This window comes from Canis lupus, chromosome 17 (genome assembly GCF_011100685.1).
Source record: "Canis lupus familiaris isolate Mischka breed German Shepherd chromosome 17, alternate assembly UU_Cfam_GSD_1.0, whole genome shotgun sequence".
Taxonomy (NCBI): domain Eukaryota; kingdom Metazoa; phylum Chordata; class Mammalia; order Carnivora; family Canidae; genus Canis; species Canis lupus.
The window spans coordinates 19960301-19977159 of NC_049238.1; the positions used below are offsets into that span (position 1 = coordinate 19960301).

Sequence of the window (16859 nt, forward strand, 5' to 3'; positions counted from 1 at the left end):
CTCCTTGCGTATTCCTTTGCTTATTTATTCCTTACAGATTCCTCAATTGGCTGTAGGGAATCAGTATCAGAATGAGTTCAGATTGGTCTTTCCCGATCATTCCTGTCTTCCCGGATCAATGTAGCCCTTCTCAGCTGGGAGCACAGAGAGAGGCAGGAGACAGCAGATGTAACGTTAGCAGGTAGATAAAAAGGAGATCAGATGCCTGTACTTACGTGACCTTCCTTCCCCAGACAACTCTATCATTCCTTCTGGCTTCCCAAACTGAGTCCTGCTCTGCAGCCAGATGGAAGAGATGGGACCAGAAGGAGAAGGATTCATACATTTTCCTGTTGTGGGCTCTAGGTGAAAATCACACATGCACTGATTTCCTGTTGCTGCTGTAACAAATTATAAAAACTTAGTGGCTTAAAACAACACAAAATGATTTTTTTTAAATAGCTCAAGGGGTTAAATGTCCAAAATGAATTTTACAGGACTAAGATCAAGGTCTGCAAGGCTGTTTTCTTCTGGAGGCTCTGGGAGAGAATTCATTGCCTCTCCAGCTCTTAGCTCTCATTCCTTGGCCCACAATCACATCACTTTTTCCCCTCTGCTTCCATCATCCCATCACCTCTACCCACCTGGGTCCCCTGCCTCCCTTTTATAAGGACTCTTGGGATTACATTGGGCCCACCCAGACAATCCAGGAGCATTTCCCCAGCTCAAGATCCTGAATTTCATCACAGCTGCAAACGGTTGCCCTTTTGTCTGTCGTATAAAGCAACACCATTCCATGAAACAGGGTGTGGACATCTCAGGGGCCCATTATTCAGCCTGTTACAACCTGCCAAAGGTGAAACTTTCGCCATTACAAAATCCTGCCTACCCTAAAAGCTCTTCCCTGATTCTTCTCACCTCCTTACCCATTACAGCAAATCAATGACACAACTGACTGACTGATCGCAGATGTAATTTAACATCGCGCGGAAAAAACAGTATGGCCAAAACCAGCCCACTGGAAACGTAACAGCTTCCGAGCTAAGTGGCTCTGCCGAAAAGCAGCAGACCTGCTTTTAGGGTTCACACTTTCTCCAGGACACCGAGGAGAAGGGAAAATATGTATAGTCAGCATCGGAATATTATATAGAACAACAAATGTAGTGATTCAGGACACTGTAATGCATTGTGTTAACTTCAGAGAGATGATTATCACCATCTGGAATTATATTGTCTGTGCATCCACATGTTCCTTTCCCACCTTGCCTGCCCAGCAGTAGGAATCTTACGGGTTTTATGTCCCTAGGATCTGCAACAAAGCTTAGAACCCAGTAAATTAAAAAAAAAAAAAAAAGTAAATATCAGTACATGTCTGAATACATTTAAAAAATACATACTACTAACTGTCCATGCATCAAAAAATAAATGAGAATGAGAGACCTAGCGTGTGAGTTCCCCTGTGTCGGCAGAACTTGATTAATGAAATAATAGAAAACCATCTTACTAGTAATATACGACATGGGTTCACACTATGGAGGCAAGGGATGGAGTGAGTACAAGTGCTCCCATGCAGTCTTCCCGTGGAGGCAAGGGAGCGCACTGGGGTGTGAGTGACACCCGGTCTGCCCCCAGGGACCGGGGAGCTCCCACCTCTGCGTCACTGCATCGCCACCCTGGAGGGAATACCAGGCTTCTTAGACTTGCTGGAATATAGCATGGACACCTCAACAACATGGTACCCTTCCAAGACATTTTCAAAGGTCCCTCCAAGTTTTATAGATGGTTCTATGCAACATCTAGCTGGAGTTTCTCTTATGGTCCACATGGGCCTGAGAATTTTATTTATTTATTCACGAGAGACACAATGAGAGAGAGGCAGAGACATAGGCAGAGGGAGAAGAAGCAGGCTCCATGCAGGGAGCGCAATGCGGGACTCGGTCTCGGGACTCCGGGATCACACCTTGAGCCAAAGGCAGATGCTCAACCACTAAGCCACCCAGGCGTCCCAATAATATGTTTTCAACTATCAATCAAAAACAAACAAAACCCCACCAAGCAGGCCTGCTCTCTCGTCCCAGAAGCACCTCCGCCCTGGGTCACATCTGGGACCACCTGCTCACTTGGACTGTGGCTGGGGCCTGTTCTCTTTCCCGTTTCCATCTTCCAAAGCGGACCTGGCTGCCGCCCGGCCTGGGATTCCCAGGTAAGGAAGATAGAGTCGCAGGGGCTGTGGCTCCTTCCTAAATTGCAGCGTGCTGGCTTCAGCCGTTCGCTGGAAACGATTGTGCGCTTGACTTCTGTAACCAGGGGGACCCCCTCCCCCCCACCCCCGTCTGTATCACTCTCGGATGCACATCAACCGCCAGACTGGTGACCACATAACCGCCTAAAGCATACCACGTTTTAAAGAATAGGAGGGCTCTAAAAAATAAAAAAGGACACGTGTACAGAACACCAGCCTTCTCCTGCACCCAGCTAGCTTTCCTCCTGCAAACCATTGCAGATGCGTGCAGTTTCCACCCGTGCTCCCCAACGTGGCAGCGGCCGAGACTCCTGGCTTCTCCGATCCCAGGCTCCGTTCACCGCGTTTTAGGGGGCCGCCCTCTGCTCCGCGGTCCTGCCCACGGCACGGGGGCGAGCTGGCGAGCGAGCTCCTCCTGTGGGTGCTGCCTCTCCTCCCCAGATGCTGCATTTTCTGCCTCGGCCGGCTCTTACCAGGCCAGTCTGGTCCTGCCCGCTGTTCGTCCTGGTATGTCAGCTTGGCATAGCGTAGAGGCTGTTGGCCCCAAGCCAGCTCTGGTTCGCCTGCGCCTCCCCAGCCCACACGATAGAGACCGCGACCCACCACCCGGAGCCACGCAGGGAATTGTTGACGCGTGGGACGCAGGAAGAGCACGTGTGCCCCGCTCCGAGGCGCCTGGCGGGGGCAGGAGTCAGGCCCTGACGGCATGGTTCGAATCTTGGGTTGCCGCAAAGCAGGCAAGTGATTTGAACAAGTCACGCAATCTCTTAGGGCCTCGGTTTCCCCACTCATAGCATAAAGATGATACAGTAAAAACCCCCCATCAGGTGATGGGTAGGTCAGTCTCATAAAACGCAAGTGCACAATTTCGAGAAGTTAATGAAATGACTTGGCTTCCCAGGGTTCTGGCGATGTCAGGTAAGTCCTCCTCTCCAGCCTCAGCTGTGGTTTGGTGCCACCTGAGCACTGTTTACTCTGGTTTAAATATTGATGGAGACAAGGATGGGTCCCGTTCCGCCACTGGCTAAAGTTCCCAGGACAGGAGCAACAATTCCAGGAATCTTGTCACCTGGCACCCTTAGTGTCTTCTGGACCCAGGGAAGTTTGGCTGGAAGAACACAGAGGACACAGGGACTCACTCTCTGCCCACCTCCCACCTCCCCAGAGGGAGCTACAGCCCTTCCCACTCTGGTCGGTAAGAACTCCGGCTCATCCCTTTGAAAGCAGAGCCTGGGGGAAGGACAGGAACCGGGAGGCAAAGAACTGTGCAATATCTGAATTTGCTTTATTGAAGAGTTTTGTTTTAACGTCGATCCTATTAGTGTTGTTGTGACGATTAGGGCTAATGTATGAACATGGCATAGTTCTTGGCATGTAGCATTTGCTCAATCAATTGTGCATCCATCCCACGACTGTTATTAAACACCTCCTACATCCCCAGCACAATACTGGATCCTAAGATGATGGCAATAAACAAGAAAGATGCACGTTGTTCCCACCATTGAAAGCTTATAATTGAGCAGAAATAACAGCTTGGAGCCATGCCTTGCAAGTTATGAAGGTATTATCATCATATTTCTTCTAAAACATCCTATTTTCCCACTTTTAAAAAGTTAATATCTTATATGTATATTTTGGAATGAAATATTCCATCTTTTTCTCTAAAGAAGTGGTTCTCAACAGGGGGTTGGTTTTGCTGCCCAGGAGACATTTGGCAAAGTCTGAAGACATTTTCTGATGTTGTTATAACCTGGAGGTGGAGGGCATGGTGCTGGCATGTAATAGGGGAGGTCAGGGATGTTGCTACACATCCTACAATGCACAGGACAGCCTTTCATTATGCCAAGGCTAAGGAACCGTGGTCTAGAGGGGATCTGCTTATTCCACAATCAGCTGCTTTGGGCCACAAAGGGATAGAGACACATTTTACCCTTATGAGGCTTAGAAAAACCAGCCCTTTTGTTCTAGGCTCTATGGCACTTGCCCATGTTAGGGGAAGGCTCTTATAGTTTCTCAAACCAGAAACATATTCCTCTCGGGGACAGAGAAGATGGACCTGGAAGTCTGTTTTCATAGTACTCAGCACTATCACTGCATTCTCTGAGTGTTTGTTTATTTATTTATTTATTTATTTATTTATTTATTTATTTATTTATTTATTTTTAATCTGAGTGTTATATTTAACTGATTCTCTTATAAAAATTAGTTTTCAGGGGATCCCTGGGTGGCGCAGCGGTTTAGCGCCTGCCTTTGGCCCAGGGCGCGATCCTGGAGACCCGGGATCGAATCCCACGTCAGGCTCCCGGTACATGGATCCTGCTTCTCCCTCTGCCTGTGTCTCTGCCTCTCTCTCTCTCTCTCTCTCTCTCTCTCTCTGTGTGTGTGACTATCATAAATAAATAAAAAATTTAAAAAAATTAGTTTTCAAACAAAAAGTTCCTGGGTTACCTGGGTGGCTCGGTCAGTTAAGCATCTGACTCTTGATCTCTGTTCAGGTCTCAATCTCAGAGTCGTGAGTTCAAGCTCCGCATTGGGCTCCAAGCTGAGTGTGGAGCCTACCTTAATAAAAAATTTAAAAAAATAAAAAAAAAAAGGTTCCTGGAAAGGGCTTTTTCTTTTTTACTCTTTGAAAACCTTACCAAGATATGCAAATGATTCAAATTATCTCAAGGCCACTGAACCCGAGTTTTCAGTTCATTTGGCTTTCTTTCTTTTTAAAGCTTGTCTGGGTGTAATTAATCCAATTTGGTCTTCAGGGCAGCCCAGACTTCCAGAGTGACTGGCTTTTAATCTGATGGTTTTCTTACATCTGTGCAGCAAGGCAACACAAATTTTGGACAAAGTAGAGGATGCTGAATAGTGAGGCAAAATAACATGAAGCCAGAAGGAGAGGGAGGGAGGAAGGAAGGAGAGAGAGCAAGAGCGAGGGACAATGAGAGAGAAAGGGGAGGGGGACCAAAGGTCTGGGGGGGTTGGGGGGGTGGGGGGTGGGGGCGGTTGGCTAACAAGCCCAGAAAGAATGGAAATGGCCAGTCTTAACCTTCTTAGCATCAAGAGCCCTGGATCCTCACCTTAGCTTACTCTTTTGCCTTCTTCTGTTGTGCTTTCCGGAAGCATTGTGTTGGGTGCTAGCTCCTTTCCCTCCCACCTTCTGGGTAGAGGTGGGAGGTCCCGTCCCATAGCTGGGCTCCATGGCAGAATCCTGTGTTGAAGCAGCATATGGATCCGAAGGATTGTGCACGTGAAATGCAAAACTAATTTCTGTTTCCATTCACCTTATCATAGTGGATTATTGGTACTGTTATTGACAAAGACTGAATAGCCACAAGCGAGTACCAAGCACAGGATGTGTGAGTCATGTCTGCACTCATCTGGGTTAGAGGATGATTCAAACCATGGTGTGAACCCTTTGAACTCTGTATTTGATGTCCCATAGGCTGAATAAGCTATGTACCTTTTCTAAGAAGTGAGATTTGATTTTAAAATGTGCCAACATGTGATCTGAAACCTGCCATCCGTTCCTTCCAGTGCAGTACTTTATTTGGCACTTGTCGCAGATGTGCTGTTACAGATTCTTTGATAAAACAGTTTACCTGAGCCCACTTGCAAATGTTGTGCCTCTCTAACATCAAGTCATCCATGACAGCCAGTAACAAATTGATGAGAATTATTTCATAATTCTTGTAATACTTGTGGGCTAACAGAATTTTGTGGTCTATTAAGCATCATGCCTCACTTTAAAGATTTTGTTACTGGCTGATGGCGAGTGTTTTATGGCACTTCCTTACTATAAACAAGAACTTAGTAAAAGCTTCCTGAGACAATATTTCATTGCTTAAACTTGCCCCTGACATACTAGCGTTCAGTAATGAAACTCAACCCCAAAACTTACTGGTACAAGCACATATCCTGACCAAAGTATCTTTGTCCTCTTAAATTCCTCTTAAATTTTTCTAACTTTGGTTTTGTTTTGTTGTTGTTGTTTTTAAGATTTTATTTATTTATGAGAGACACAGAGAGAGAGAGAGAGGCAGAGACACAGGCAGAGGGAGAAGCAGGCTCCATGCAGGGAGCCCGACGTGGGACTTGAACCCAGGTCTCCAGGATCAGGCCCTTGACTGAAGGCGGCGCTAAACCGCTGAGCCACCGGGCTGCCCCTAACTTTGGTTTTGAATCCAATGCTTAGGGATCCAGGGAGGGTTTCTTCTGCTTTCCTTACAGCATGATATTTCATCAACCCCCCACGTGCCTGGCACATGTGCTCAGTAAGTATTTGCTAGAAGGAAGAACAGGGAGGGCTTTGCTAAATGGGTTATCAATATACCATGCGACTGCCCGTCAGGCTGTGCTGTCCACTGAGGGATGATCCTTGTTCTCTGTCTCTGGCCCAGACATCTCCAGGACTGATGGATCTCTTCCCTAGGTTAGCTTCCTTCCAGTTCTAAATGCAGTCATTGTGCCGGAGAGAGAAACACTTCCTCGGCAGCCCAGACATTCCTCAGTCCACGGGCATGTCTACTCTGTTAACATTTGTCTCCAGGCCGATCCCATGGAAGTCCAGGCTAGTGAGAGGAATGGAAATGATGAGGCCTGAAAATTCTTTACTCTTTGTTCTTCTGATGGGTGACAAGATAATTAGTCCAAATGAGATGCAGCCCCTCGCAGACTATATTTAGTCTAATTGCAGAGCTTCTTTCCCCTGGAGGAGCCTGGGATTCCTCCCCAATAGATGGTAGTGCCAGAAAAAGGAATAAAAGCAAGCAGGCCAGCCATAGCCACAACAGGGCATGCTCTCCCCTTCTCAGAAGGGAGCCAGTGGTGTGCTTGGGTCCAGGATTCAGGAAATGGGGTGCCACTCCCAACTCTGCTACTGACTAACTGTGTGATTGAGGACACTTCTTCCCCTCGAAGCCTCAGATTTTTACATGTTAAACAAGCATGATAATCTCTACCAAGCAGGAGAGGATAAGAATGAAATGTAACACATTTTGTAAAGCACTTTATAAATTGTAGACGTGTGATACAAATGTAGGCATGTTGCCATAAATAACAGAAGTGCCGGGATATCCCCTTCACCAAGGGCCAGTGGCCACCAAACGTCGACGTGTGAGGCTCTGGCCGACTTGTGAAGTAAGTGTGTGATCATCTCTCCCTTCCTCCTCTCTAGAACCATGGTGTCCCAATCCTCAAGATCATGGTTAGTGCTCAATAAATATTTGATTGCTAATATTACTATTTGCAATTAAAGTATTAAACTAGAGAAATATTGTCTCAGCAAACAGAAGAGCTGTGTATTTAATCGTCTAAATACACATCTTGCAAATACACTGAGGAGAGGTGAGCATTCTTTTTCATTTCCAAGTACACTTTAGGCAGTACATAGCATTGATATGCCTTTGTTTATCCTTCCAGCTGTTCATTTTTTAATTTAATACTTTTAATATAATTTGACATCAAATTAAATATAATTTGAAATTAGAGGGTTTAATAAACTCTTCCCTCTTTCTGGCTGTGCTTCAAAAAACATTCTTCCCCTTTGTTCCATTTCCCCAATTCTGGAAAGTAAAAGAAAATAATTTAAAAATTGCAAATGAAGAGTTCTATTTGATTCAATGTATATTTGCATACGCAGGACTGAGAAAAACACTTGAAATCTATGGGTTTTTTCTCTACCTCACACCTCTTGTTCCAATCTACACATGGCCTTGCCACTCAATACCCTGGATCTTGGTGTTTTGAACTTTTTACTTTTTCTTCAACCTAATTAACACCTGCAATCCATAATTATTGGGTAATAATGTACTTTCCCTTCCTGGTAGCTCATCCTCTCCCGCCCCCCACCCACCCCACCATCCTTTCCCTCAGACTGAAGTTTACTGCCTGAGGGAAGAGAAAGAGGAACGCTGGCTAAAACAAAGAAGTTGTGGCTCAGCTTTGTGCTTTGAATTAGACTTTTTAAAAGTTCACAGTGAGACAATAGTCTTAAAAGTCAGGGTTTTTTTTTTTTTTTTTTGAGAAATAAAGAGATATTTCTCAGCAATTCTAAAGCTGTGTTTCTACAATGTCTTTTAGAGGACTGACCACAGAACAAGCCATAGACAGTAGGAAGCATAGATTCTTGCCACACGTGGAGGAGAAAGCCCTTCCACTAGAGTGGGAATGAGCTGGGAATGAGAAAGAGAAAGGCAGGGTTTATTTTGTATTATTTTTAAAAAATATTTTTCAGAGAGACAGAGAGCGAGCGAGCGAGTATGAGCAGCAGGGGCAGAGGGAGAGGGAGAGAGAATCTCAAGCGGACTGCACTGAGCACGGAGCCCCAACTGGGGCTCGATCCCACAACCATGAGATCATGACCTGAGCCAGAGGCCCCACCAACCGCACCATCCAGGCACCCCGAAAGGCAGGATTTATTTATTATTATTATTTTTAAATATTTTATTTATTTATTTATTCATGATAGACAGAGAGAGAGAGAGACGCAGAGACACAGGCAGAGGGAGAAGCAGGCTCCATGCGGGGAACCCGATGCGGGACTCGATCCCAGGACTCCAGGATCATGCCTTGGGATGAAGGCAGGCGCTTAAACCGCTGAGCCACCCGAGGTTCCCGAAAGGCAGGATTTAAATGCAAATCTCGGGCAGCCCGGGTGGCTCAGCAGTTTGGTACCAACTTCGGTCCAGGGAGTGATCCTGGAGATCCAGAATCGAGTCCTGCGTTGGGCTCTGTGTGGAGCCTGCTTCTCCCTCTGCCTGTGTCTCTGCCTCTCTCTCTGTCTCTATGAATAAATAAATAAATAAAATCTTAAAAAATAAATAAATGCAAATCTCTTGCATCACCTGAGTGTCAAAACTGCAATAGCTAAATACTAGGTAAGTATGGATAATGTTAAGAATATCAAGGTCAGGGTGAATGGGTGATGGGCACTGAGGGGGGCACTTGACGGGATGAGCACTGGGTGTTATTCTGTATGTTGGCAAATTGAACACCAATAAAAAATAAATTTATAAATAAAAAGAATATCAAGGCTGGTGTCTAATTTCCCACTGTGAGGATACTGATCATGTCTCTAGGACAAACTTCTCTAGATTGGTAATGTAGCAATAGCTGAGGGAGGTGTCTAAGGTAGGTGGGCCTGGTGTCAGCCTCCTAATGTATCAACCATACATAGTTGACCTTTGAGGGGGATTTGAAGGGGTTAGGAGTGCTGACTGCCCCTGCCCATCCAAAACCCACATACAATTTTTTTACTCCCCTAAAAGTTCATAGCCCACTGTTGACAAAAAGCCTTACCAATATCATAGTCAATTAACACATATTTTGCATACTATATATGTTATTTAGTATGATACTGTATTCTTATAATAAAGTAAGCTAAAGGAAAAAATGGTATGAAAATCACAAGGAACAGAAAATCTTTATTTAAGATTATAGTACTATAAAAAATCAGCATACAAATGTACTCTCATAGTTCTAACCTGTGTTGTTCATGAGTCACCTGTAACGGAGAGTGTTATGGAACAGGGTTCTCAAACTTTTTGATCTCTGGAAGGCAGAACAAGAACAAGTGAGCCTGTTTCTGTAGGGTGTGGTTTTTAAATTTTTTCGTTTTGAGATCCCTTGCTTGATATTCTTATAAATTATTATTATTTTTTAAAGATTATTTTTATTTATTTATTTTTTTAAAGATTTTTAAGGGATCCCTGGGTGGCGCAGCGGTTTGGCGCCTGCCTTTGGCCCAGGGCGTGATCCTCGAGACCCGGGATCGAATCCCACATCGGGCTCCTGGTGCATGGAGCCTGCTTCTCCCTCTGCCTATGTCTCTGCCTCTCTCTATATATATGACTATCATAAGTAAATAAAATAAAAAAAAAAGAAAGAAAATTTAAGATTTTTAAATGACTTGAGCAGAAATCAAGAGTCAGACGCTTAACAAATTGAGCCACCCAGGCTCCCCTTAATATAAATATTTTTATTAAAAAATTACTATTTTTCCAAAAAATTTTAAATATACACACAATGGCATTGTGTGTATATATATCACTTTATACATCAAACTTAATAGAAAGCAGATTCTTTCTGCTTTAAATTTGATCCTGCATTAAATTTGTTATGAAAAATTACTGTGGTTGAAGTATGTGAAGAAATCCAGCCTTATGCAAGATTAGTTGGAAAAGAGAAGTTTCTGAATAGAATTTGGATAACCTGGATATCCTTCTTCGATATGACACAAAAATTCAGCAAGTGGTAGTTTTGTAAAGATTAGTTGCAATGTGGAATCTAAAACCACATTACTGGGGTGCCTGGCTGGCTCAGTTGGTAGAGCATGTGACTCTTAATCTTGGGGTCATGAGTTTGAGCCCATGTTGAGTGTAGAGATTACTTAAATAAAGTCACATTATCAGTAAACTTTTTATTCTCCATTACAATAAAATTTTTTGATCTATTTTGCACCTTGTCTTTATTTAAGATTTTGTTTGAGAGACAGCACATGCATGCGAGTGGAGGGAGGGGCAGAAAGAGAGAGGGAGAGACAGTCTTTTTTTTTTTAATTTTTATTTATTTATGATAGTCACACAGAGAGAGAGAGAGAGGCAGAGACATAGGCAGAGGGAGAAGCAGGCTCCATGCACCGGGAGCCCGACGTGGGATTCGATCCCGGGTCTCCAGGATCGCACCCTGGGCCAAAGGCAGGCGCTAAACCGCTGCGCCACCCAGGGATCCCCAGGGGGAGACAGTCTTAAGCAGACTCCCTGCTGAGCATGGAGCCTGACGGCGGCCTTGATCTCAAGACTGGGGGATCATGACCTCAGATAAAATTGAGAGTTAAGTACTTAACTGATCGAGTCATCTAGGTGCCCCTGACCTACTTTGCACTTCTTCTTTTTAATATGTTATTTATTTATTCATGAGAGGCAGAGGCACAGGCAGAGGGAGAAGCAGGCTCCCTGAGGGGAGCCCATGCAGGATTACATCCCAGAACCCTGGGATCACGCCCTGCGCCAAAGGCGGACTCTAAACCACTGAGCCACTGAGATGTCCCTATTTTGCACTTTTTTTTTTTTCTATTTTGCACTTTGAATGGATCTTTACCATTCATGTTTTTGTAACATCATTTTATCATTTGGAACATATTGGTTCTCTGAGTTATGTAGATATTCTAAATGTTGATATATACCATTATATAGTAATATAGTATCTATTTACATCTATCTAACTTAGTATTTTTTATTTTTCAGAAGTCTTTAAGTGTTGGGAAGCTATCAAGCTCATGGTGGCAGATAAACGTTTTCCAAAATTCTTTCGCTCGAAAGCTCAAATTTTATCATTGCCAACAAATACTATCAATTATTTTTTAAAAAATCTTATCTCCACACCCAACGTGGGGCTCGAGCTCACAATCCCAAGAACCAGAGTTGCATGCTCTACCAACTGAGCCTGTCAGGCATCCCAATACTATTAATTATTTAAGTAAGCTGTACACCCAGTATATGGCTTTAAGTCAGGACCCCAAGGTCAAAAGTTGCATGCTTCACTGACTGAGCCAGCCAGGCACCCCAATACTACCAGTTATTTTTCTTTTAAAAAATTTTTTTTTAATTTTAAGTACTTTTGAAGATTTAATTATTTATTTATTTTAGGGGGAGGGGCAGAAGGAGAGTCTTAAGCAGTCTGTGCAGAGCCAGACTCAGAAATTGATCTCACAAACTAAGCTGAAACCAAGAGTCAGATTCTTAACTAACTGTACCACCCAGGTGCCCCACTATCAATTATTTTTCTTAAGTGACAGGCTGACTTTGTTCATTTTCAAAAAAATTCCCAAATCTGAATAACCATAGTTTGTCAGTCATACTCCTAAATGGTTTTTCTTCCTTTCTTTTTTGTCCTTTGATGATCCTCATTGATTTCTTTTTTTAAAAACACATTTTATTTATTTATTTTAGAGAGAGAGAGAGAGAGAAAGAGCAGGGCGAGGGGCAGAGGGAGAAGGAGAGAATCTCAAGCAGACTTCCTGCTGAGCACAGAACCCAACTTAGGGCTTCACAACCCTGAGATCATGACCTGAGCTGAAATCAAGCATCAGACACTCTACTGAACGAGCCACTCAGGCGCCCCTTCACCCATTTCTTAAACATGAAACAACTAGTGAGATCAGCTCATCACCCAAATAACTACACTAATGCATTTTCTCAAAATAACTACTGTACTTCAGTGTGTTGGAGTGTTTTATGTGTAAACTTCCCATTTTGTCACACGTACTAAAAATGTCAGGTACTCAGGTATCAAGACTTACAATGAATCATAGGCTTAAATGTAAAACACACACATATATATATATAACTGACAATGACATAGGAGAAAATCTAGGTAACTTTGGGTCTGACAATGGCTTTTTAGATACAACACCAAAGACACAATCCAGGAAAGAAATAATTGGTTAGCTAGACTTCATTAAAATTAAAAACTTCAAAAGACACTGCCTGACTTACACTGAGCCACCTGTGAGATGGTTTCCGACCTGGTGGCCTTAAGGGCAGAGGTACTGGGGCACCTGGATGGCTCAGTGGTTGAGAGTCTAGCTTCAGCTCAGGTCATGATTCTGAGGTTCTGGGATCGAGTTCCACATCAAGCTCCCTGCAGAGAGCCTGCTTCTCCTTCTGCCTATGTCTCTGTGTCTCTCTCTGTGTCTCTCATGAATAAATAAAACCTTTAAAAATAGATTAATTAATTTTTAAAAACAAGATACTACTACATAATTAGAGTGGTTAAAATCCAAAAACACTAAAAACACTGAATGCTGGCAAGGATGCAAAACAACAGGTATTCTCATTCATTGCTGATGGAACTGCAAAAGAGCACAGCCACTGTGGAAGACACTTTGACAGTTTTTACAAAACTAAACATACTATTACCATACAATCCAGGAGTCATCCTTCTTGCTGTTTACCAAACAAGCAAGAAAACTTATGTCCACACAAAAATCTGCTGATGTTTATAGCAGTTTTTTTTTTATAGCAGTTTTATTCACAAAACTTGGGGGCAAAGCAAGATGGTCTTCAGTAGGTGAGTGAACAAAATAAATTGTGATATATCCAGACAATGGAATATTATTTAGAACTATAAAGAAAGGAGCTATGAAGCCATGAAAATACATGAAGAAACTTAAATGCATATAACTGAAAGAAGCCAATCTGAAAAGTTTACATAGTATATGTTTCCAACTACAGGGCATTCTGGAAAAGGCAAAACAATAGAGACAATAAAAAGATCAGTGGTTGATGGGAGAGAGGGATAAATGGAACACAGTGGATTTTTACAGCACTGAAGTCATTCTGTATGATACTGTAATGATAGATACATGTCCTTACACATTTGTCAAAACTCATAGAAGTTACAACACTAATGTAAACTCTGGACTTTGGGTGATAATAATGTGTCAATGTAGATTCACTGATTTAAAAAAATATACCACTCTGGTATAGGATGTTATTAATAATGAGAGGAATGCGGGGGGCAGAGGGTATACGTTAACTCTCTTTCCTTTCCCTTCAGTTTTGCTGTGAACCTAAAATTGCTCTTGAAAGTCTATTAAAAAATATATGAGGGGTGCCTGGGTGGCTCAGTTGGTTAAGTGTCTGCCTTTGGCTCAGGACATGATCTCAGGGTCCTGGGATGGAGCCCCGCATTGGGCTCCCTGCTCAGTGGGGAGCCAGCTTCTCCCTCTGCCCCTCCCCCTGCCCCTGCTGGTGTGGTCTCTCTCTCCCTAAATAAATAAATACATAAATAAAATCCTTAAAAAGGGGGGGCACCTGGATGGCTCAGTCAGTTAAGGATCCAACTTTTGATTTTCATTTTGGCTCAGGTCATGATCTCCAAATCAGGAAACTGAGCCCCATATGGAGCTCTATGCTCATAGGGGAGTCTGCTTCCCTTCTCCTTCTGCCTCTACCTATCTGCCCCCCACCGCTTTGTGTGTGTGTGTGTGTGTGTGTGTGTGTCTTTCTCTCTGAAATAAATCTTTAAAAAATAATTAGTCTCAATACAGTTAGAATGATTCAGGTCACACAAAGTATGTTCTTTGAGTATAATGGAATTAAAATAGAAATCTTTTTTTTTAAAATAGAAATCTATAAGAGAAGATATCTGAAGTATTCAAATATTTGGAAACCAGATAACACATCTCTCAATTACACATGAGTTGAAGAAGAAATCAAAATCAAAATTAGAAAGTAGTTTGAACCGAAGAGAAATGAAACAACATATCAGAATTGTGGGGATGTTACTATAGCAGCACTTAGGGGGAAATTCATAGCATTGAACATTTACATTAGAAAATTATTAATAATAAAAAATAAAAAGAAAAAAAGAAAATTATTAATAAAGTTCTCAAATTATTGACAACAGCCTCCATATTAAGACATTAGACAAAGAATAACATATTAAACATAAAATAAGCAAAATAAATGAAACACAGTAAGAGTGGAAATCAATGGGGGTGCCTGGATGGCTCAGTCAGTAGAGCATGCAACTCTTTATCTTGGGGACATGTGAAGCCCCACATTGGGCATAGAGCTTACTTTAAAAGAAAGTGGTGGGGGGAGGCGCGCCTGGGTGTCTCAGTGGTTGAGCATCTGCCTTTGGCTCAGGGTGTGATCCCGGGGTCCTGGGATGGAGTCCCACATCAGGCTACCCACAGGGAGCCCGCTTCTCCCTCTGCCTACGTCTCTGCCTCTTCTGTCTCTCATGAATAAATAAATAAAATCTTTAAAAAACAGTAAAAGACACAGAGAGGGAATGGAAATCAATGAAATTAGAAAACAATAACAAAAACAATAGAGAAAACCAATGAATCCAAAGCTGGATTAATATTCTGAAATCAATCAATGAAATTCATCATGTTAACAAACTGAAAAAGAACCCCATATCAAGTCAATAGATGTAGAAAAAGCATTTGACAAAATTTGACATCCATTCCTGATTTAAAAAACAAAAACAAATACACTCCTAGCAGGTGATAGAAGGGAACTTCCTCAGCCTAATGAAGGGCAACTAGGAGAAACCTTTAGCTAACATCATACTTGATATGAAATAGTAAATGCTTTCCTTGTAAGATCAGGAACAAGGATGCCTACTCTCACCACTTGTATTCAACATTGTACTACAGGTTCTAACCAGTGCAGATGAGAAAAAGAAGTTATCTAGAATAAAACATTGTCTTTGCAGCTAACAGTGTTATCTATATAGAAAATCCAACAGAATATATGTACAAAGAAGCCACTAAATCTAGTAAGCGAGGTTAGCAATTGATTTTTATTTTTTTTTTAAGATTTTATTTATTTATTCATGAGAGACAGGCAGGCAGACACAGGCAGAGGGAGAAGCAGGCTCCTTGCAGGGAGCCCGACGTGGGACTCAGTCCTGGGTGTCCAGGATCACGCCCTGGGCTGAAGGCGGTGCTAAACTGCTGAGCCACCCAGGCTGCCCTAGCAATTGATTTTATCAAAGCCTGTATAAGAATGTAAAGTGAATGTTTATATCCACCAATTAATGCTCAGAAATTTGAGTGTTGACCTTTAAAACTGAAATTTAAAAAATTTTTCATAGGATCATTTAAAATTTTTTACTTTTAATTTTTAGAGATTTTACTTTTTTATTTGACAGAGAAAGCACAGAGGGGGTGGGAGAGGGAGAAGCAGGCTCCCTGTTGAGCAGGGAGCCCGATGCGGGGCTCAATCCCAGATGCTTAAGCAAGATGCTTAACTAACTGAGTGACTCAGGCACCCCTAAAAAACTTTAAAAGTAAAAAAAATTGAAATGTAGGATTAAATCAGACAAAAGATGTGAAAGCTCTATTCACTGGTACCAATAAGACATTGCTAAGAGAAATTAAATATTATGTAAATAAATGGAAATATGGATTAATGACAAAATACTAAGATCTCAATTTCTTTCAAATTGTTGTATACCTTAAACACAATCCCAGTTAAACTTGTTTTTACAGAAATTGACAACTGGTTCTGTAATTCATGGAAATCAAAGGGCAAATAGCCTAATAGAATTTGAAGGTAAAAAACAAAGTTGGAGAACTAACATTACCCGATTTTAAAACATTTATAAAGCTACAGTAATTAAGACAATGTGGTACTAGTGCAAAGATATACAAGCATATCAGTGGAACAGAAATCTGAAAATAGATTCACACATATATGGACAATTGATTTCCAACAGAGGTATGAAAGTCATTCAGTATGTCTTTTAATGTGAGAACAATTGGATATCACATCTTTAAGATTTTATTTATTTATTCATGAGAGACAGAGAGAGAGAGGCAGAGACACAGTCAGAGGGAGAAGTAGGCACCATGCAAGGAACCCAACGTGGGACTCGATCCCAGGACTGGAATCACACCCTGAGCTAAAGGCAGATGTTCAACCGCTGAGCCACCCAGGCGTCCCAGATATCACATCTTTATTTTTTTAAATATTTTATTTATTTATTCATGAAAGGCACGGGGGGGGGGGGCAGAGACACAGGCAGAGGGAGAAGCAGGCTCCATGCAGGGAGCCGGACATGGGAATCGATCCAGGGTCTCCAGGATCACACCCTGGGCTGAAAGCGGTGCTAAACCACTGGGCCTGCC

The 16859-nt window shown here is 42.5% G+C and overlaps 1 long non-coding RNA gene across 3 annotated transcripts in view; it reads left to right on the plus strand.

The window, feature by feature from the left end:
* Positions 1 to 2654: 2654 nt before the first annotated feature.
* Positions 2655 to 16859, plus strand: part of LOC111090540 — a 71362-nt gene continuing 57157 nt past the window's right edge. For 2 of the 3 annotated variants that reach the window (XR_005372226.1, XR_005372223.1), the window contains exon 1: positions 2655 to 3416. This is a non-coding gene — a long non-coding RNA (uncharacterized LOC111090540). The remainder of the gene's footprint in view (positions 3417 to 16859) is intronic. The other variant, XR_005372224.1, reaches the window with a different exon arrangement.